Below are 22,570 nucleotides of genomic sequence, written 5' to 3' on the forward strand. Positions count from 1 at the left end.
GCAGGCTCCCCATGAGGAGCCTAATGAAGCACTCAATCCCAGGACCCGGGATCACGACTTGAGCCAAAGGCAGACATTTAACCACTTAGCCACCCAGGTGCCCCAATTGCAGTGATTTTTTAAGTAAATAAAAAAATCAGTAGCCCCAGCTATCATCTCCCCTGTCAGATGCAGTGTGTCTGGTGATGGGGAGTATCCCCAGCCTGGGGAAGCAAAAAACAAACAAACAAAAAAAAACAGAAAACCACTGCAACTGCTCAGTTGCAATCGTGGAGTCATATTTTTATTTACACGAAATTCTTGTTCTCAACCATCTGATTTTTGTTAACTGCTAGATCTAAATCTCGTCAGGTCTTGGGCCTGCAAACCCCTTTAATTAGCATGCTATCTTAAATTGTTTTTCAATTGGGGTGGCAGTGCTTCTGTTTCTTATCTGGGAAGCTGAAGGCCCTGAGGCCACCTGCACAGTCCCACAGGGATGAAATGTCATCTGCTGGCTCTCCCCACTCCTCTCTCTCCCAGGCCCCTGCTGGGGGCTGAGTCCCAGAAGCCTCGGGTAGAAATCTGGGCCCTGGACGAGCCTGGGGTGCCAGGGAGGCCTCAGTGGGCCCAGCTCCTGCATGAGACATGAGTGGGACAGAGATATTACAGGGAGCTCCTATTCCTGCTCTGGGGCTTCTGGGTTGCCACAGGGTATGGGAGAGCCCAGGTCCTCCTGCTTCTTCTGGAGTGCATAATTGCAAGCATTATCCTGGGGTGGAGGGTGGGGCTTCTCTGTCTCAGACAAGAACCAGGGGCTGGCCTCCAGTCCTGGCACCTTTCAAGTGTGGCCGGGAGGTGCCCTGTGCCTCTCCTAAGCACCCCAGGCAGCTGGCTTGAGTCCTGGACGTTGCAGTCACTGGTGCCATGCCAGGGATCCAGCAGCTGTCTCTGTCTAGGTAGGTAAGGGCTGAATCCCAGCACCAACCTAACTTTTTTCCAAGCGGCCTAGATTGGCCAATTGGAAAGATAATCTTCAGCTCAAACCCAGCCTCTGTCATATCGAAGGAGGGTGGAGGTAAAGATCTCACCAGAGGCCTCCTCTGTCCCTACCCCCCACCAAGCCAAATGGGCTAATGCACAGGGCAAAGTGCCTTCCACCTTCTTAAAGACAGGGCCACATCCATATAAAATCCTACAGTTGTTTACCTTCACAGAGACAAATGATTTATTTCAAATTCCAATTTGCTCATGGCTAGCTCTTCCTGAATAATTTCCAGGATGCTCTATGAAAGCAACTTACACAGTGGCTCTGCCTAATGCATTGACCCAAAAGGGTCCTGTGGCCAAGAACTGCCAAAGGGACATAACAGAGATTTTTCTCAGCCAGGCCCAGGGTGGGGGACCAGGACAATGGGGTGGGGTGGCTCCCACTCAGTACCCAAGGCAGAGCATGCGTCTGCCTTTAGTGAGAAGCTGGACGGTGTGCCTTCTCAGTTTTCTCCCCTTTCCTAAAGCTTCAAATCACTTCTACCCCAATTCTAGGTCACTGTCAGAATAACCATCTACACAGAGTGGTCAATGAGTGAAGGTCAGGTAAAGGTAGCAAGACCTACTGTAAAGTAGCCTAAAGAGGTATTGGAACCATTTGGAAATGGTTGGCCATTTGGAAAAACAAATTAAGCTTAAGCTGATTTTTCCTTTACTCTTTGCTCCCAATAAACTCCTCGAGGATAAAACTTAAAGATAACATTTGAAACCATAAGATTTAACAGTCATGGGTACATTGTTGATCATCTTGGTACAGGAAGTCTTGCCTAGCAAGGAAGCCATAGATTTAAAAACCATAAATTCCATACCATAAAAGCATCTATACTTTTGTGTGACAAAAGCACTTTTGAACAGGGAAATTATTTGCAACATGTAATAGAAACTAATTTCCTTAAATTACCAAGAACTGGTACAAATCAATAAAGAAGAAGCAGAATAACCCAGCAGAAAACTGAGCAAAGAATATAAATGAGCAGTTTAGAAGACAAAGAACACAAATGTCCAACACTTCCACTTGAAATTGAAGACGCACATCCAAGTGATAACAGGACACCATTTTTCACCTACTTGGCAAAGACTGTAAAATTTTATAATAATTACTGCCAGTGAAGATATGTGGAAGAACAGGTATTTGCAAATATTATTACCAGGACTGTCAACTGGTGATCATTTGCCAATTTTAGGATTCTCCTAAGAGCAATTTAGCAATGTCAATCATAATTTTCAATGTACATAATCTTTGATCCAGGAATTCCACTGCTTGAATTTAGCCCACAACTACCTTGGGCAAAATCATAACATGACACACGGGACCAGGATGTACATTGTAGCCTTGTTGGGAATGGCAAAAAAGCTGGGATCCACTGAGCCAGTCAGAAAATAGAACTTTATGAAGAAGTTTTTAGAAAAAGGTTCTAAGTTGATTGGTAGATCTTGATATGAGGGGGGAGGGAGGTCATTGATTTTTTTAATAAGCAGAGAATGAAAGTCAGGCTCTGGACAAGTATTAGCAATATCTGACAAAGTTCTTAAATGGTGCACCTCATTAGCAAAAACTTTTGAGCATATTCCCCAAAATATGTGTTATTTATAAATAGATTCAAAAACCAGATAAAATGAGTGAATTGAAACACAGAAATATAAGCTATCTTTTTTTTCTGCCCCTTCCCTCAAATTATTCTAGGGACTCCCCCCCACCCCCACCCCTTAGGTGTATGTACTTCCTCTAGCTAGAGAGAAGTGGAGTGTAGCACTGTGGCAATTCACATATATGTATACAGATACTTTGACGCTCCTTCCATTGGGAGGTGAGGTCTATGCCTTTTCCCCCTCAAACCGGCAGGCTTCTGTGGCTGTGCTGACCGACAGCATTCGGCAGAAATGACAATATGTGATTCAGGCTCCACGTCATGAGAGATGTCGTTGCTTCTGCCTTGTCTCTAGAACTCTTGTTCATGAAACCTTCAGCCACTAAGTGAGTGGTCAGGCTGCCCTGGGATCACCAAACTAGCATGGAAGGGAGGGCAGCCAGCCAGCCCCCGGTCACCCTGGCCTTTGTCTGGCCATTACTGCAAACAGCACCAAGTCCACCCCACAGCCAAGCCCTTCTCACCTTCCTGACCCTCAGAAACCATGTGAGGGAGATAAGAAAATGCTGTTGTTGCCTTAAGCCTCTGCATTTTGGAGTGATTTGCTACATAGCAATAGGCAACAGGAACAATGATGATCTCAATTTCTCATAGATTGGTGTGTGTGTGTGTGTGTGTGTGTGTGTGTGAACACACTCTATGAAATTTGTATAAATTCAGTCACGCATGCTGTATTTTGCATAATTGTGAGGGGGTAGAGAAGAAACTTCCAGAGTGATTATTTTTGAAGTGGTGGGCTGGGAGGCAGGGAGGTCATCTTTGCTAGAAATTAAATGGTATTGCTCTATCATCACTTGAGTGCTGTGTAATTTTTTTTCCCCTTTGGAATCTTTCAAAATTTTTATCTGGCTTGGGAGGAGACACATTAGCTTTTCCAAATTCTGCATGGTACCAGACCTGGCTAAACAGCAGCAACGTGATTAACACCAACTGAAACTGACTCTAGTAATTGATCGTGTAGCCTCCGAGGTCAGACCACATAAGTCCACATCCCGGCTCCACCATTTCCTGTCCACTCTGAACTTCAATTTCCTCTTCTGTGAAGTGCAAATAATACTAGTACCTCCCTATATTATCTATTGCTACATAAAAAATTATCCCCAAACATAGCAGCTTACAATCATCCTTTATTATCTTGCAATTCCTGTGGGTTATAAATCCAGGCATGGCTGAGCTGGGAGCTTCTGGCTCCAGGTATCTCATGAGATTGCAGTCAATCTGTCATCCAGGGCTGCAGTCCCATCTGAAGGTTTGACTGGGGGAAGCCCCTCTTCCATGTCAGTGTGTGGAAGCTCCTCACTGGCCATTGGCTGGAGATCTCCCTTAGTTCTTGGCCACATAGGCCTCCCTACAGGGCAGCTGAAGAACCCAAGATTAGAAGCCAGTCTTTTTATAACCTCAACTTGAAAGTGACATCCCATGGTTTCTACCACACTGTCCTTTAGAATTGAGTATATAAATCCAGCCCACACCCAAGGGGAGGGAATTATACAAGGATGTGACTGTCAGGAGATGAGTATCATCAGGAGACATCTTAAGAGGCTGCCAACCACAGCACTGGTGGGATGGTGAGGAGGATTAAATGAATTTATGTCCAAATCACACAGCATAGTGTTTGAGACAGCATTTGCTCAGTAAACAGAAGTTCTAATTAATGTTACAGATTCCTGTCTTTAACAGTAAATGCCCAAGTGCCTTTTCTGCAACAAATTTACAGCAAGATTTCAGCGAAGCCCTTTTGCCAATAATGTACTAACTCATCCTTGTTGCTGTTTTCCTGGAACTCACGGAGCAGGACTCCCCTAGGAGCACTCCCTGCCATGATCTGATATGGCTGACCCTCACACAGCTCTGGGTCTCTCATTATGGCTCATCATTTATTCAACCTTTGTGTAGGTATTTAGCACCTACAAGGAGACAGAAGCTCAGGTAGGGACTGGCTGAACTAGGCAGACATAGCTAATACCTTCAAATTATTGAGGGTATCTGGACAGAAATGGCAGCTTCCATCATTCTTGGGGCTCTTAGTCCTGCTAACAGGAGAGGTGTAAACCTACATGATTGCTGGGGGTAAATGGGAGGTTTGTTATTAGTTTTTATGGTCAATTTCTGAACAACTTAATTTATTTAATTAAAACACATTTACTATTTTATATTGATGAAACTTACTGATGCAGTAAGTGTGCTCTCATGCAAGGTAGAGGCAGAGAAGTAAACTTCTTGGCAACCTCATGGGATTAGGTTCACAACATAGGTGACACCGTGGTTTCCTGGGAGACCTAGCCCAAGTCGAGGTGGGCAGAGCTAGGACTCACATGAGTATGACCATCCTCCAGGGTGTTTAACTATTCTTTGTAAGAGCATCTATATAGTCTCAAAAGTATATATTCATGTATTTAGCCACTATTTTTTAAAAATTAGCAGTTGCTACTCTTTAGTGCTCACTATGGCCAATACATTAGACAAAGCAAAGGAGCAGGAAGTATGGACCCATGAAGAGTTTTTTATTTCTTCACAGAGACCAGAGGTGCCTGTAGTGAAAAGCTCAATGTGAGCTCCTCTGCTGAGAGCCAGACATGTCTGGGCACAACAATCAATCTGTGAAAGGATAAAAGGCCAAGGTATCATTCTGGATGACTCTAGGTGTTATGAACAGAACACCTGACAAAGTGGCCTACGCAAAATGACGCCTATCATCTTCGCATAACAAGAAGTCTGGGGACTGAGGAGTTCAAGGACTACTTAGTGAAATTAGAGGCTGGTACCGAGGACCCAGTTTCTTCCCATCTTTTGGTTTCTCCATCCTCAGCACTATTGTCTTATGTCTTCAGGCTTACCTCTTCAGAGATTGCAAGATGGCTGCCCCAGCTCCTGACTTCATGAGCCTTTCATAATCACCCTGAGAAGCAAACAAAGCAGCCACAAATTAGCTGCATGACAGGCCATATTGGATAAATCTGATCTTGTAGAAGAGAGAATCCATAGGTGACAGAATGGGAATGGAGCAATGAATTATCTTATCTCCTTTGTGCTGTATGAATTATGTGCTTCCTTGAAATGAAAATGGATCCTTGGATACTTTTGGGATCCACCTACTTCAAAATTTCAAAGAATGTGTTCTCTCAAGTCATGTTCCTCCAACAAATGTCCTTTTAAGAACAGGAATTGGTATCCAAGAAGACCATCCTAGTGGGCTTGAATCAATCATTGGGAGAAAAGCAAGAATCCAAAAACATTCAACAAGCGGAGAAACAGGGCAAAAGAATATAACTACAAAGCACAAAAGTTCTCAAAACATTTTAGATATTTTCTTCTTACCCATGATTCCCCTTTCTGTGTGGGCCAACAGGAAAAGAAAAAGGAAATCACTTCTATGAGGCACGTCTTCTAGAGTGAGCTGGCCCAAAGTCTTTATGAGATGAGATGGGTGTTAATTCATAATTACATATATAGCAAACAAACCTCACTACAAAGATAACCCCTCCTCTTACCTAAACTCTATGGTCTTAAAATTTACTCATTCAATAAGCAAGTACTTTTTAGCACTTACTCTATGACAAGCATTGTTTTGGGCTCCAGTTTTGTCATGGTGCTCCAATTTTCTCCGTCTAATAATTATATTCAATAAACACTTATCAAAAACCTTCCAGGAATGCAGAGCTATAATCTGTAATCAGGCATACATTCCTGGAAAATGTTGACAAAACCTCTGTTGGCAAGATCAACAACTCAGAAAACTGGGTGTTAGAGTACAAAATAAAAATGGTATTGTGTGTGAGTATTCACACACATGCACATAAATACACATAAATATGCAGACATAAAACAAAAATTCTAAAAAATTACAATTTTGAAACAAGCTCTGTCTATACTAAAGATCTGCTCTCCCTAATCCGCATCAGGCATTTGGTATATATCTGGGGCATCATGATTTTCTGAGGCACTTTCTTCCAACAAATACTATGCTATGTAAACTTTGGGTTTTTTTATGTTTATAAAGTAGTCCTCATTGGCTTGAAATGTAATCTTCTCTCATTCACATTCTCCCTTGTTCTATTCATGCAAATCTCAGCAAAATCTTGTGTGACTGTATTAGTCAGCTTCACTACATAACGAACAACTCCCGAATCTCAGTAATTTACATAAGTAGTTTATTTCTCATTCATGATACATATAGATTTTGGGTCTGCTGTGCCTCTGTCCCATGTTTTTTCTCTTTCCAGGTTGCAGTGGAAGGAGTAGTCCTTATCTGGAACATGCTGTTCTCTTAGAAGGGGTTAGCAGAGCAAGAGACCAAGCTGAACCACAGAATTACATTTAAAGCTTCTGCTTTTAATGGCATGTATCATGTCTATTCACATGTCCTTCAAAGTCAATCATATGATCAAGCCAGACAATGAGCGGGGGAAGCATACTTGACCTATAAGGGGTTCTGACATGGGTTGGCATGTATTATCTTTTTTAAAGGCAAAGGAATAGGGGTGCCTGGCTGGCTCAGTGGAGCACATGACTCTTGATCTTAGGGTTATGAATTTGAACCCCATGTGGGGTGTAGAGATCACTTAAAAAAGTAAAAAATCATAAAACAAAAATAAAAGAGAGGGACACCTTGATGGCTCAGTCAATTGAGCATCTGTCTCTTGGTTTTTGGCTCAGTTCATGATCTCAGGGTTATGGGATTGAGCCTTGTGTCAGACTCTGTGCTCAGCATGGAATCAGCTTCAGATTCTCTCCTCCCTTTGCTCCTCCCCATACTGGTGTGCTTTCTCTCTCTCTCTCTCTCTCTCTCTACCTCTCCGATAAATAAATAAATAAATAAATAAATAAATAAATAAATAAATAAATAAATCTATCTTTAAAAAAATAAAGGAGAGGGAACAAATAATTGTAAACAATACTATGCTCCACCACAGTTAACTACCTGGCTATTGCCCAAAATACTGAGGAACTTGAGAGCATATATAAATTTTTTTTGGTCTACTTTTCTGTCCATTCATTGAAAAATAGAACAGAGACAGCTCTGCACTTGGCACATATAACCCAGGAGAAAAGAAAGCCATCATTTTCAGGGCACTGAACTAATTGCAGCATTTGGTAAAGGCTCACATATTTTTGAGTTTTCATGAACAAATATAAAACCACATGATCACAACACCAAGGTTGTCAAAGGATCGCTATAGTTTATTCAGCATGATGCTGGCAACTCCACTTCACTAGTGCTCAATTTGTTTTAAAGTTTCTTGGCATTCAAAACCAAAAGAAAGGAAGGGAATGGTGAGTACTCTTGCTCACACTTGTCTGATGCTTCAGGATTTGTCTAGGTTGTTCTTCCACTGCTAAGAGTGGTAGTTGCAGAAATGATTAATACAGCTAAGACAGACATGCTCTACTTGGAGAATCTGAATAAGGATTAGGAGGAGCAGGATAATATTTGTCCTTATATGAGGAGTAAAATTATAGTGCTACATGTGATTCATCATTGTGGGGACCAAAATCATTGCTGGTGTCAATTTCTGCCATTTGCCAGGAGAAACTGGGACCTCATGCCTACCTACCTGCCTCCCCTTTATATTTTTAACCACTTGCTCCATGCCAGACACCATAGGATATTTCACATTTACATATATACACACCTGTTATTTCTACATCTCACTGATTTTTCACTATAACCTGGGATTTATTTGTAGTCATAAAAGATGGCTTATCTTAGATTTCTTGCCATAAAGCTCTTTCCCTTTATATGACTTCATATTTTCTACAGTTAGATTAAAGGACACATTTTATGATGACAAAGCTAAAATGAAGTCTTGCTAAACACTTGCCAAAAAAACAATTAACTAATAAGATGACTACTTCACTCTTCAATCTGTGGTCTATTGAGAAGATAGATGGGGATAGACAAATAATAGATAGAAAGAGAGATAAATAGATAATAGATGAATAGTTCCCCATACCCTCACATTTGGTATAAGAAATAGAAGGGAAGAAATCAAGGTAAAATAGTGATTTTAGCACTATTTCTTATAGCTGTAGTACCCACTTCAAATTGGAGAGGCTTTTGTCAAACAAACTACCCAAAAATACCCAAGAACTTCCCAACTTTGCCATGCCAATGACCATTTTGAATGTTATCTTTCCTTAAAGAACATGGAGCTTGTTTTGACATGTTTTTTTTTTTTTTTTTTAATTTATTTATTCAGGCAGAGACACAGGCAGAGGAAGAAGTAGGCTCCATGCAGGGAGCCCGATGTGAGACTCAATCCTGGGACTCCAGGGTCATGCCCTGGGCCAAAGGCAGGAGGTAAACCTCTGAGCCACCCAGGGACCCCCTGTTTTGACATTTTTTTTTTTAAGATTTTTTATTCATTTATTCACAAGAGACACAGAGAGAGAGAAGCAGAGACACAGGCAGAGGGAGAAGCAGGCTCCTTGCAGGGAGCCCAACATGGGACTCGATCCCGGGATTCCAGGATCACGTCCTGGGCCAAAGGCAGGCTCTAAACCACTGAGCCACCCAGGGATCCCTGTTTTGACATGTTTTTAAAGATGTTATTTATTTATTTGAGAAAGAGAGCACGAACTGGGGGAGAGGCAGAAGGAGAGGGACAAGCAGATTCCCTGTTGAGTGGGGAACCCAATGCAGGGCTTGATCCCAGGACCCTGAAATCATGACCTGAGCTGAAGGCAGATGCATAACCAATTGAGCCACCCTTATTTTGACATTTGTAATAATGTCTAGCATACTAATGGCTAGCAATTATGACCAGTTTTTGGTACTTTGTTACAGTAACCCTAGCAAGCTAATACAGTAGATATTATAAAAGCTCAACTTTGGTTCTGTTTGGGGGAAAAAAAGAACAGTATTACCAATACTTATAATCATGCAGGGGGTGGGGGGCAGGGTGCAACATAGTACAGTGGTTCTATGCTTGCCCTGGTCTGGGCCTGGGTTCAACTTCTTGCTCTATCACTTAACTAACAATGTGGCCTCAGGCAAATTACTTAATCTCTTCGTGTGTCACTCTACATAAATGTAAAGTAGGGTAATAGGACTTATCTCACAAAGTTGTTATGAGTACCAGATGAATTAGCGTTTTAAAGCACTGAAAGCAGTCCTTCACACATTGTGACTGATAGATAAATATTAAATAAAGAGATGGGAAAGTACCATGAAATCTGGTTTACAGAATCCTCTTAAATGTTAACACTTAAAAAAAAATTCTAACTGCAAAGTACTCTTGTTTCGTGGAGGAAATACCTGTTAGCAGCATTCAGAGTTCTTATGGGTGTGCTGAGTTTGGCCTTATGTAAGGACGAATGTCTGTAACCAACGAAGGTGCTCTGACGACGGCAAAAGCAAAGTCCCATGCACCTTGACAGCAGTGATTGTGAGTCATTTCTGGTGAGGAGTTCCACATTTGCCAGAGTCTCGACAATTGTTGGCTTTCCCCCCAACATTTGTTGTGATGAGAAACACGAAGGAGAAAGTCCAGCATGTGTGCTGAAAATGTTCACAGGTGCTGTTTGCACATGACTTGCCGCAGAACAGGGGTAAATACTACTTGATTTCTACTGGTAAAACTTTAACAGAAGATAAACTTGCTGACTGCAAAGTGTACCACATGACTGTTCCGTGCATGATAGCTAATATAAACAGTGTTGGGGGAGTGGAGAACTCCTAGGGTCCAGGGACCACTGTGTGGACCTTTCTAGAAGGTCGGCCCAGCCACAATCTGCTGTTTTCCTCAGCCTCCTGAGTTACTTCTGCTCATGGGAGACAACCCAAGGAAGTGAGACAAAATTGTAAATCAGGAGCTTCACACAGTCGAATGTGATGGTTTCTGGTGACTCTTGCTCCCAACCCACTGACTTTTAATACCCATGATGGTTTCTGCCAGAAAATCCTGTCAATGGCCTAGGTTACATTTGTGACCAATAGAATCTTACCAATTGTGACCAATAGAAATGGCCAGTCATAGAAAATGCATCTTAAAGAGCATTGGAGAAAAGAGGAAACTTTCCCCAAAAGGAGATCACACCTGAGTTAGATTTCTGAGAACATTATTTCTCTGTGATCAAACAGTGCCTGTGATACATTGAGAACATTTTTATGAATGTAAAAATCACTGCAGGAGACTTGAAATAGCTTCGTCTCATGTCAGTTCAATCCACAGAGCTATTAAAATTTTCAAAACTTCAGGGCACCGAAGAAATATATGATCTGAATGCAAGCATTTGAGTAACAGCTAACAGGCCTCATATAACCATATAACTGACAGAGCTGGGACTGGGTAGGTCCACAGTATATTATTTATTTTTTATTTACATAGAACTGACCATTGCATAAGCTCACTTACCCAAAAAATAGCTTGGGAGCAGGGACTTTTTTAAAATTAAAACACAACTTGAGAAGTAGTTTTCTTATACGTGTAAGAAGAAGTAGCCTGTAGGTCCTGAGTCAGGAAATATTTATGCTTATCGCACACATAACCTTAACCAGTATAATTTTTTCACTTTCACCTCTCTAGCACTTAGGAAATTAGAAGTAGAAAGGCCTTTTGCTATAGACATACATGCTGACAAAAGGTGATGGTGACAACCCACAGAAGAGGGAAATAGGAAACTGTGGAAAGCAGACACAAGGGAAACCTGGGTGGCTCAGTGGTTGAACATCTGCCTTTGGCTCAGGGCATTATCCTGGGGTCTTGGGATCTAGTCCTGCATCAGGCTCCCCACAGGGAACCTACTTCTGCCTCTGTCTATGTCTCTGCCTCTCTCTATGTCTCTCGTGAATAAATAAAATCTTAGAAGAAGAAGAAGAAGAAGAAGAAGAAGAAGAAGAAGAAGAAGAAGAAGAAGAAAAGACAAAAAAAAAGAAGAAAGCAGACACAAGGATTCTAAAAGGCACAGTAATTTGCATCTACTTAGCAGGCAAGCATCCTATCTCAATTGCCTAAGCACATAACTTTGTCCTACAACAGCATTAGAATCGGTTCTCATATGATAACTTTGAGACCAAGAAAAGAGAAAAAAAAGTATTAAATATAAGTTTCCCAGACTCCTTCGGAAAGCAATAGAGATTGAGTTACATTTCAGAAAGTTTTCCACCCAAAACATCTTTTTTTTTTCTTCCTTCCTTTTTTAAAAAATAATTTATTTTATTAATTAATTTAGTTAGTTTCTGGTGCTTGGAAGGACAGCCTTCAATCGCTTACAACTCAGCTCTCCAGAATGGCTACTTTCCCAAAGAAGGCTGGGATTGTTACCGTCATTGTTTACCATGTGCCATGTACAGGGGTGTGATTATTACATATTAGGAGATTAGTATTAGTTCATGTCTTTTGAGAATCATCTTGGTTCTCCCAAATTTGGATAGGTGAAGCACTGTCTTATTCTTCAAAAGATCTTATTTCTCAAAAGGAGAAGAAATGGGGAAAAGAAATGTGTGGAAGGGATTGTAAGGAGAGGGCATGTCAGAATGCGCATTACACTCTCAGGGCCGTTGGGAGGGAAAAAGAGGTTTTCCTAGAGAACAAACAAAATTTCACTGTCCCATTTATTTTTACTTTTTCTCAGCTCACAGACAGACCTCTAAAACAGCTCACTGTCACCCAATGCCCTTTCAAATGACAAAGAGCTGAAAGAAAAATCGAAGTCATCTCCCCATATGATACGTAAAAAATATCACATTCTATCTTCCCAAGGGAAAGCAAGCCCCAACCACGGCAGCTCTGAAAGCAAGCCTCATCAGGTGCATCCTCCATTTCTTCCCGTGCACCAAACGTGTGTGCGCTCCCAGGTGCGCAGGTGCGCATCCTTAGGGACGCGGTCCTGCGGGAACCTGGAATCGCTATCAGGGCCACCTTCACTGCCAACCTCCTATCAGCCAGGCACTGGGTCAAGGGGCAACACTAATTATCACTTGACAACAACCCTGCAAGGAAACTTAAGTAAATTTCTTGAAAGACACACTGCTTACGCCCACTGAGATGGGATTTACAAGGGTGCTTATTAATCATTAGGCTATGCCATCTCCTATTGAGGTTTAGACGTTTATCCTTGGAAATGATTCTCTTATCCCAAGGGGCAGGGAAAGGTTCAGGAAAAATAGCCACTTTGTAAAGACCCAGACCGGGCGGTGGACCCTGCTCTCTGCAAGACAAGATTGTGGGGTGTGCCGGAGCCCTTTAACGAGTGGCACACAGCCTCTCTGGGGGACTCAAGGATGGGGGCTGGGAAAGGCTGTGGCTCATGTAGGAAGAAGGCACATCTGAGTGGCTTCTGCAGCACAAAACCACCTGCTTAATGTTTTCCTGTTCACCAAGAGGCTCTCTGGAAAGTGAGTAAGATGTCTACCATCAGATCTACCCTTTACAGTGTGGGGCTCCCTGCAAACAGACCGTATGTGACCCTGAGCCCTGTGCTCAGAGCACAGGCCACTGAAAATCACACAGCAGCCTTCGTTCTGGGGGATGAAGGGCTGCCTCTGCTCCATCCTCAGTGACTCAAAGAAATAGCAAGGCCCAAGAGTCTGATTTTTCAGAGATGGCCAGATTGTGCAGGGATGGCTATGGGGTCCCAGGCCCCTGCTTTCTCCTATTTTGAGGTATTTCCAAAATGCAGATAAAGCAACTGGAAAATAGAAGCTTGCAACCTGGAAAGAGGTGGGGAAAGAGAGGGAAGGAAAGGAGAGTGGAGCTGATCTGAGAAGTCAACGTATCAAACTAATATATGGAGAAATATGGTAACCATTGGTCAGAATATCAAGTTGTCAAAACTAAAACAGAATGCTAAGAAAGTACTAAGCTGTGCAATGCTACAACAGACTGAGCCTCTAGGACCAATGGAGCTTCTGAGACAAGAGGGCAGGCGAGGAAGCAGCCATGACATCCTGCTGCAAACCTACAGACACTTTGCTTCCATGCTCAGCAGGGTCTGGGTCTTAGGCTTGCAAGCAAAGGTTCAACTCCCAGGGAGTCAGCTGGGGCAAATTTGTCCAGCCTTTAGGAACGTCTCATTCCTCAGTGATTTCTGACTTTCTCGAATACCCAGAGTAGGAGCTTCTCACCATCATCCAGCCCCACTGGAGTTGCCCTGGCTCCTGGGGGTGATTCAGTGGCCAGCACAGAGCAAGTGCTCCATAAGCATTGATTGACTGAATGAATGAGTGTGTGCCCTGTAAATATCCGTTCAGCGACTGAGTCTTTATGTATGAAAATCTAGCATTGAATCATAATTCTCCACCTCGCTACATTAAACCCCAAGCACAGTGTCCACGTTTCTGATTCAGGGGGGAGACTATCATTTTAAGGGAAGGTCCATGAGTATCCTAACCTTGGAAGTCAATAGTTAGATATTAAAAGCAATACAGGCTTAGTGTAGAAAAATCTTAAAGGACTTAAAAAATACTACTTAAAATACTTGAAAAACCAGAAATAATCACCTATAATTTCAAATCCTGCCACTTAGAGGTAGTTCACATGTTGGTGTGTTTTTCCAGTTTTTCTCTTTATATATACATGGACATATATAGATATTTAAAATCATTATTATATGGAATATATGATTGTGTATCTGCCCTTTTTTTGAGAGCTACAGATTGGGCATTTTCCATTATAAACAACTATCTTTGAGAGAAGAATTTTTAAATATCCTCACAACATTCTGTCTTATGGATGGACTGTAATTTATTTAGCTTTTTCCCTATTTTTGTACATTGAGCTTGTCTCTCACTTTCCCTACACCACAAATAATGCCAGTTAAACATACATCTTCAAAATTATTCTACACACTTCTGATATATTCTTAAAACAAATATCTAGAGGCAGAATCACCAGGGCAAGAGATATAAACATGTTTAACAGTTCTTGTTACTTAGTTCTTAAAATATTTTAAAAATTTTTCTCTTAAAACATGTAAGGACTATCTAAAGAAAGTCATGGAGAGAAATGATAGGCTTGAGGGTTTTGTTTTTGTTTTGTTTTGTTTGTTTGTTTTTTTAGCCCTATTGCCTCATTTCCTTTAGCCAGGGCCAGTCTAAGTATTTGTCATCTTTAGAGTTTAGAATTCCTCCTGCTTTCATGTTTTTCCCCTGCGTCTGGGGAGCACTCACCCTAGAGATTCCTCTATAATCAATGGTCTGTGTTGCCTTGCCCACATTTGGGGACCTGTGACCTTTGGTTCCAGGGCACTCTGATGAACCCCACATAGAACCAGGAATTTCTCTGTAAGGAGTTGATTTCAAGGCTAGAACACACACTCAAATCAAAGGCTTACTGTCTTTAAAAAGCAAATAAAATATACAAGAAATGCTGATTCCACTGAAATCAAAATCCTCTACTAATAGGCTCTTGACTGCATCTCTACATGCTCTTTCCGGCATTTTAGCTGATATCAGGAATATCTAGAAACATTGTTAGCCACAGAAAAAGTTGTTGATTCCAAAGAAACTCAACAATGGTCATTTCTGAATGTGACATTTGGTTTATGAAATGAAGTTAGGGGCAGTTCAACTTTTACGAAATAAAAAGATTGAGTTTGCTGTTTATATTTAAAAGGCAGCTAGGATTTCTAACTGTATTGTGGTAGCTTTTGCTCCTCTGTTTCTTCTAAAATTCTATTCATGTGAATCATGAATATACTCTTCCTCTCCTCTTTAGGTAAGTTGAATCTTAATTATTATAAGAATACATATATTTTCTTAAATGCTTGATACTTTTTCATGTTCTACTTCCCCTCTTTACATTCTGAAAAATTTATGCAAAACAATTTATTATGTGCCAGTAGAGTCACCAAAAGTATTCTCATATTTCAGGAACTTAGGTATATATACACCTCTGCTGATAAAATCATAGATTATAAGAGAAAAAAATGGAGTTAGCTGGGATCTTGGGATATCAGCCATAACTTACTGATGGGTAAAGAAATCACAGTCCAAGGAAGAGAAAAGGCTGATTACTAACTCTTTGGGTTTGTCATTTAATCAAGGACATGGAATAGGAAAAATAATAGTCAGAGCGACTGACTTCTTTACAGCCTTTTACAGTTTATAAAATACACTCATATTCAACATTAAGACATACCTCAGTTCTGGACTTTTAGCAAATGAAACCTCCATACATTCCATTTCCCTCTAGGATCCCATGTGGCTGATTTTATATCTGGTATTTATTTCATTTATTGGTTGTTGCTAGTGATGGTATCTTTCACGTAGAGCCTCAAAAGGCATTTAAGATGAATTCATGCACAAAACAGCAGGTTATCATTTTGAGTGGGCTGGTATTTAAATGGAGAGTAAGCACGTTGTGCCCTAAAAATTAAGAAACTGAGGGGTACCTGGGTGGCTCGGTGTGTTAAGTGTCTTGATCTTGATTTCGGCTCAGGTCATGATCTCAGGGTCCTGACATGGAGCCCCATGTCAGGCGCCATGCTCAGCAGGGAGTCTGCTTGGGATTCTCTCTCACCCTCTCCCTCTGCTCCTCCCTCCACAACTCACATGTTCTCTCTCTCTCTCTCAAATAAATAAATAAATAAAATCTTAAAAAAAAAAAAGTCAAGAAACTGAGGCCACATCTGAGCAGCAGAATCATAATATCAGTGAGATTTTCAGATCTTTTAGAAAAGGTGTCACGGGTTATGTCTGCCACTTAAAAGTGCCAGGGACCAAAGCAGATCTCAAAGAAGCCCAAGGTTGTGTCTTTCAAGATCTAAGAGTGGGTTTCACCAATGAAGGCATTGGATGTGATCTCTTTGCCACTTATATTTTCACAGAAGAGGATGGTCAATAAAGTAATGCTAATCACTCATCTGGAAAATACTGTCCTATGAATTCGTATTTTCCATGTTTATTGAACACTTCTGGTTTTCAGGCACAGAGGGAGAGATGCAGAGAACAAAGGGCATCCTGCCCTCAAAGTGCCCCCGGTCCAGTGGCACATTTGTGCAGCCACCTCTAGAGGAGATATCTCCAATCCTTGGAGAGTTCCACCTCCTCTGCAGAAGGTGGCAGGGTTCATTATGACCACGTGGGATGGCTGTTTGGTGACTTTTTCCTCTGTGTAGTGGGTCTTACAGATTCATGCCTTTACTCTTCAGCAGAGTGTATTCGTGTCCTAGGGCTGCTGTATCAAACTAGCACAACCTGGAGGGCTTGAAACAACAGAATTTTATTCCCAAGGTTCTGGAGGGTAGAAGTTCAAAATCAAAGTGTCAGCAAGGCTATGCTCTCTCTGAAGGCTTGAGGGGAGAATGTGTCCCGCACCTTAGCTCTTAGCTCTTGGAGTAGCTGGCACTCTTTGGCAATTTCTTTGGCTCGTGGACACATAGCTCCAATCTCCATGTCTGGTGTTAAATGGTGTCCTCTCCTGCTCTTCTCTTCTGGTCAGGACAACAATCACATTGGATTAGGCCCATGCTGACCTCAAATCATCTCATCTTCACTTGATTACATCTCCAGAGACCCTACTGGCAAATAAGGTCACATTCACAGTGACCCTGAACTGGGCAACCCCCAAGGTCACCTCACAGGGTTTAGGAACTTTAATGAATCTCTTGGAGGGACATAATTCAATCCATCACAAGGGATCTGATATGTCAATGCCCTCTTCTTAGCAGAGACAATAAAACACACCAGTTACTCTGCTTCAGATGGCAGGTCGCAGCTTCATGTGGCTGGGCTCAATGATAAACCAGAAGCATCGGGTGCCTTAGCTCTAGAGTGGGCCACAGATAGTGAAAATAATGTGGCATGTGTTTTGGGGAACAAGAGGACAGAGGAGACAAAAGTAGACCTTCGAATAAGTGACATTTCATGTGTCCCTCTCTCTTCCATCTTTATGTGTCCATAGCATATTATTCTTCATCCTAAAATCTCTCTCTCCTTGTTCCAGTGAAGTAACAAATAGAGGAAGAGTGCCGAGCTCCCGCTGTAAATTAGGTGCCATTCAGCACCCGCATTCGTCTGGATAACTGTGCCAGCTCTGCCTGAAGCAGCAAATCACACATCAAGTTTCCATTCCAATCCTTTGTATTGGAAGCCTTTCCCCCCCTAATGGATGCACAGTTGTAAAGAACCCAGTTTGGCCTGCAGCACTGTTCCACTGGCATCAGTTGGACTGTTGGCAAATAATAACCCCAACTGGCAGAACCCAAAATAGCCAGCCCTCTGGACTGCTCACCTGTCCTACAGCCCTTGAGTAGAGGCAAACAGCACGTGTAGGCGGCCTTCCTTCATTCCGGCCCTGCTCTTGCTCCTCACAAGGGGCTTTTCTGTTGACCTGTGTGGTGCTTTGCTTGACCCAAACTCATAAATGGAGAATTGTGGTGGACCCAATGCCTTCACAGAGGGTGTGATCAGAAAAACACTGCATTCCCCAGATAAAAGGTGGTGTTCTGTAGAAAAGGCTTCCCGGTGGTTAGTTTCCTCAGGGGAGAGGCAGGAAGATTTCTGCTCCAGGCTGTAGGAAAAATGATGGTCTTTTATTGCCACTAGAAATTGTTAGCAAGCTTCTGATAGCAGGTGGCACTTTGTTGTGTGTTGTAATACCACTTTGACCTTAGTCCCTACTACCTAATATGAATGGCAAAGGAAGACAGTGTATTAAGAACATTTAGGCAAACAAACAGATATGTTTTAAAATCTTTAGATGGCGTGCAAGCAAAGGGACTGTATGCAAATTCTGGGAAATGAATACAAGTCCTAAGAGGTCCTTTGGGGGAAGAAGGACCATCCTCCTTCTAACTGGAGAAAATATCGTAGAGGAATTCTTTTTTTAAGTCTTTACATCCTCATTCATTTAGTAACAAATCAAGTGTATGGTCAAAACTCTCAGTTGCAAGTGACAGAAATACAACTCACATAAAAGGTAATGTGTACACAGAAAAATTCAGGAGTAGGCTTTCAGGTACAGTTGGTTCCAGCCAGTCAAACAGTATCTTCAGGAACATACTTCCAGCCTTTCAGCTTTGCCTTCTCTTTCTTGACTTCGTCCTCAAACAGGGACTCCCTGTTTTTTGATAGGGTGTCCCACAGAAGCTCTAGGCTAACTTTCCATCAGTTTAATCACTCCAGAAAAATGATTCTTTCCTGGGACTTGACGCATTATTCCCGGGGCTGACAGCCTTGGCTCTGATAGACTCAGCTTGTAGCACCTGCTCATTTCTAAGCCACTCAGCACGGTTAACAATCTCACTGGCCAGACTTGAACCACACATCCACTCCTGATCTGCGAGGACGGAGAGTCAAGGAAGGGTAGTTCCCTAAAGAAAACCCAGGATCCTAGTATTACAGGAAGAAATGGAAGTTGAACAGGAAAAAGCAGCAGATGTCCACGACACTATAACAACAACAACAAAAGTAAATTCCTGTGAGATTCTGACAGAGCACTACAAAACCAACCCCAGCTTTTTAAAGTAACTTTAAAAGAGGTCAACTTCCAGCTTCCTTCATAGAATTTCTGATTACTCTGCTGCTAGTAACCAAGTCAGCAATAAATGCTTTGTTTTCTCTTTCAAATCAAAGTTGTCCAGGAACATTTCCTGTCAATGCCTATTCTAGGGCCCTGAATTCTTGTCTCAGGAATAAAGGTGACAAACAGATGTAGATAAAAACAAAATAAGCAAAACAAAACAAAAGGCTACGGTGAAAATGTCTGTTTTCACATCACAGCTTCAGCAGGAAAATCCCTTTGGCTGAGTTATTTTTGAACAGAGAGCAAATCATGATTCAGGTTTTAAAGAGAAAAAAAGAGGAAAGCAATCACTATTCATAATAAGGACAAGGGTACCAAGAAAGAGAACAAGATAGACACTGGGAGACAGGTAATATTCAGTCACAGGAAGCGAGTGACAGTTTCTGTCACAAGGAGACAAGTTGTGCCGAAGGGCTGGTAAGCAAATATTTATCGTCTCCCAGTAATGAGGCAGCATGCTCTAAAACCCAGAGATGACACAGTTTCTACTACAGATTTTCTTTTGCAATGATGCTTCACCAGAAATATCTCCAGGAGTTTTTCAGCCCCCTAAAAATTTCTTAAAATAAAACGACTGTCTTATAATTAAGCAATTTAATTTTATTATTTTATTTTAATATTATTGAAGGCTCTGGCCTAGAAATACTCCATTATCTAGTGTTAAGGCTTGACAGAAACTCCACCAGATTAGGGTACATGGAAAACAGCTGAGAGACATGGGATTAATGACTTAACATTACCACCAACCCAACTGTAGAATTCCCAGTTGGGGACTTTTATATATGATGTATTCACTTTGAGATACTATTTGTATGTTCCCAATTTCTGTTTCCTGTTGTACTTTTATTGATTTGCTGTTTCTCATTAAATCTTAAGTTTTGTTTATTGACAAAATGTACTACTTTGCAAGGGAGAAAGGTAGTGGCTGGGTAGATCCGCATGTGAGTTTGATGCTTATAATTATTTTATACAAACATTGTCCAAATAACCAATATGTGGTGGACATTTACAATAAGACTCTAGAAGAATTCAGTGGGTCTTATATAAGTGTAAAGCCCTGAAAAGATAGAATAGCAGGCCATAAAAAATACAAAGGGAGAGGAGCACCTGGCTGGCTCAGTCGGTAGAACATGCAACTCTTGGTCTTAGGGTTGTGAGTTCGAGCCCCAGGTTGGGCCTGGAGATTGCATTAAAAAAAAAAAAGAATATATATACAAAGGGAGATAGAAAACAAATGCAATTATCACTGGGGAGGGAATGAGTATATTTGAATGTCTACAAATCAACCAAAAGCAGAGGTAATTTAGCAAAGTGAGAGCAGTTTTTGGATCATGTCAGGCCTTAAATTCTACTTTAGCTACTTAACAACTATGCAAACTTCACCAAGTCACTTAATCTCTCTGAGCCTCAGTTTCTCCAACCTGTAAAAGAGGGATGAAAATATCAACCTCCAGGCAGCCCAGGTGGCTCAGTGGTTTAGCGCCGCCTTCAGCCCAGGGTGTGACCTGGAGACCCAGGATCGAGTTCCACGTCAGGCTCCTTGCGAGGAGCCTGTTTCTCCCTCTGCTTGTGTCTCTGCCTCTCTTTCTTTCTATGTCTCTCATGAATAAATAAATAAAATTTTTGAAAAGAAAAAAAAGAAAAAGAAAATATCAACCTCCTAGAGATCAGTGTCCTACATGAAATATAGGGGTTATTACTAATAATCAGTGGGTTAGCGCCAGTAGCCCAGCTCTGGATTTGATATCGGGTACTGTCGGGGTGATAGAAAAGGTAGATTGTCTATGAAGGTTATTGCATTCACAAAACTCAGATAAACAGCATATATGACATAGTCGAAAAATTCCACACCGTTGCATAACTAAGTGCTAGATTCTGGGACACCACACAGGTACCCTGCAGGTACAGAGACCAGTGATCACGGGTGGGCCTGGGGCTATATAAATGGGTACCTGACTTGAGCTTTGAAAGCTATCTAGGTTGGAATAGGTACTAAGGGAATGTGTAAGGTGACTGTGTCCGACAGAGCAATCCCCCCAGACTGCCAAAAAATGAGTGAATGAATATAGAATGTGAACAAAGCACAAGGATAGTGAATCCAGTTCATGGGATGGAGAGGAGAGTTTTTAACCGTCTTTGAACACCTTTGATAGGTGTTCATGTGCAGGGAGACACATTGGCCAGAACAAAGGCATCCACCTGAGCAAGGCCTTAAAAACCAATAAAGGGTTTGGGTTGAAGTAGTGGAATTACGGAGTGGAGGGAAAAAATGATGAAAAGAGCACTAAGGTCAATTCAAGGATGATTAAGGAATTGTGTTGTAGGAGGAAACGGGAATGCACAGAAGTCTGCCAGAGTCTGATGAGAGGCGAGTAGGGGTGGGCAGCGAGATTCAGACGGGGATGCGGTGAGTACGGGACCCGAGGCCCTGCCCGGTCTTCAGATAAAGGAGTAGGAGAGGACGTGAGCTCACAATGACGACAAAATTAGTAGTAATTCTAATAGATGGGAGAGCAGAGAGAAAGCCAAAGAGCAGGGGAAGGGGAAGGTGAGTTCAGTGATATGTTTGTTGGTTTTGAGCCAGTCATGAGCTACACAAGTGGAAAACAGCCCCTGGGCAGTTAGAAGTTCCAAGTTAGAATCTGACACAAGGATAGAGGGGGAGAGACATATGGAGACAGTGAACAAAAGCAGTGCAAGAGATGAGGTCTCTAGGGGATCAAAAAAAAAAAAATAGAAAGCAGACTGTTAAAGACTACGTCTAAGGCAATGTATAAATTAAAAATATGAAAATATTCCAGGAATTCTTAGTATGACACATGGACCTTAAAAAGGTCAGTTGTCATTACCAGGGCTGTATTACGACTTTTGTGGTTCTCAGAAATGCTGCAGGTACATTTCTGCCTGTGTGCGTCCCTTCCTCCTTTAAAAACTATGTCCTACAACGTCAGTGGTATAAAGATAAATATAATGTAGCCTGAATTAATTAATATATAGTCGCTATTGTTATACTACTTTATCCCTTCTGATTTTAAAAGAAATTAAAATTAAAACATTTTTGGGCACCTGGGTGGTTCAGTCAGTTAAGCGTCTGCCTTCAGCTCAGGTTATGATCTCAGGGTCCTGGGATGGAGCCCCACATTGGGCTCCCTGTCCAGCAAGGAGTCTGCTTCTCCCTCTCCCTCTACCCCTGCCCTCACTCATGTGTGCTCTCTCTTTCTCTTGAATAAATAAAATATATTTTAAAGATTTGAAACATTTCAAATGTTTTAAAAATAAAACTTTTCCCTAAAAGTATCATTGGCCCTGCTATACCTAACGGTGTGAATAATCCAAAATAATGGGTAATTTTTTAAAATCCATGTACAATTGACTTCACAAAGTGTGTGTGTATGTGTATGTGTATGTGTGAGTATAAGGGGA

The 22,570-nt window shown here is 41.7% G+C and overlaps 1 long non-coding RNA gene across 1 annotated transcript; it reads right to left on the minus strand.

Annotated features, from left to right (window-relative positions):
* Positions 1-3,785: 3,785 nt before the first annotated feature.
* LOC112660870 (uncharacterized) lies at positions 3,786-10,601 on the minus strand. Its single transcript, XR_003137279.3, has 3 exons — positions 9,937-10,601; positions 5,516-5,577; positions 3,786-4,037 (listed from the first exon to the last, which is right to left on the minus strand). It is a non-coding gene; the product is annotated as an uncharacterized LOC112660870 (long non-coding RNA).
* Positions 10,602-22,570: the final 11,969 nt, after the last annotated feature.

The sequence above is a fragment of the Canis lupus genome, chromosome 4, assembly GCF_003254725.2.
Source record: "Canis lupus dingo isolate Sandy chromosome 4, ASM325472v2, whole genome shotgun sequence".
NCBI classification, from domain to species: Eukaryota; Metazoa; Chordata; class Mammalia; order Carnivora; family Canidae; genus Canis; species Canis lupus.